The 923-nt window shown below is 41.8% G+C and overlaps 1 pseudogene; it reads right to left on the bottom strand.

Moving 5' to 3' along the window:
* Positions 1 to 7: 7 nt before the first annotated feature.
* On the bottom strand, positions 8 to 883 carry LOC110440747 (annotated as a pseudogene).
* Between the last annotated feature and the right edge of the window lie 40 nt (positions 884 to 923).

The raw sequence follows: 923 nt of genomic DNA, 5'->3' as shown, positions 1-923 counted from the left end.
CGTCAGCAGACCAAGCAAGAGAAATACATTGTGGAGTTTGACCCTTCTTAGATTCAGCGAATTCTGGCTTGAGTTCAATAACAACACTCTTGTTTTCAAGATCCCAGATCTTAATAGTGCTAGCAGTAGCACCACAGAGCCAGTATCTGTTTGGAGAGAAGCAGAGAGCGTTGATAACATCACCAGCTTCTAAAGTGTATAAGTGCTTGTTTTCATTTAAGTCCCAAAGCATAGTGATACCATCCTTACCACCAGAAGCACAGAGAGAACCATCTGGGGAAATACTGATGGTGTTAATGTAACCAGTGTGACCTAAGTTATCGATCTTTAACTTACAGTCGTTGATATCCCAGATCTTAACAACCTTATCCCAACCACAGGAAACAATAACTTGGTTTTCAATGTTTGGAGAGAATCTGACACAGCTAACCCATTCCTTGTGACCGTTTTGGCTTTCATCGAAAACGAACTTGCTTTCACCTAAAGTGTTCCAGAGAATGATGCTCTTATCACGAGAACCAGAAACAATTTGACGGTTATCGGCAGAGAAGGAAACAGAAAGAACATCACCCTTGTGACCAATGAATCTCTTGGAGGTAGTTCCGTCGTTTAAGTTCCAGAGACGGAGAGTCTTATCCCAAGAAGCAGAGATAGCGAATTCACCATCAGTAGAGATAACAACATCTTGGACAAAGTGGTTGTGACCGTGAAGAGATCTCTTGGCAACAGCGTATCTTTCGTCACCAGTTAATTGCCAGACAATGATAGTCTTATCACGAGAGGCAGTAAGGAAAGTGTCTTGTTGAACTTGAGAGGTAGAGACAGCAGTAACCCATCCGGAGTGACCATCAAGGGTAGCACGAAGAGTAATAACTTCAGACATCTTATTTAATACCGTTTGGGACAAAAATGTACTTATTTAC

The sequence above is a fragment of the Mizuhopecten yessoensis genome, unplaced genomic scaffold (assembly GCF_002113885.1).
Source record: "Mizuhopecten yessoensis strain PY_sf001 unplaced genomic scaffold, ASM211388v2 scaffold705877, whole genome shotgun sequence".
NCBI lineage: Eukaryota > Metazoa > Mollusca > Bivalvia > Pectinida > Pectinidae > Mizuhopecten > Mizuhopecten yessoensis.
This window is presented reverse-complemented; position numbering and strand designations above follow the sequence as displayed.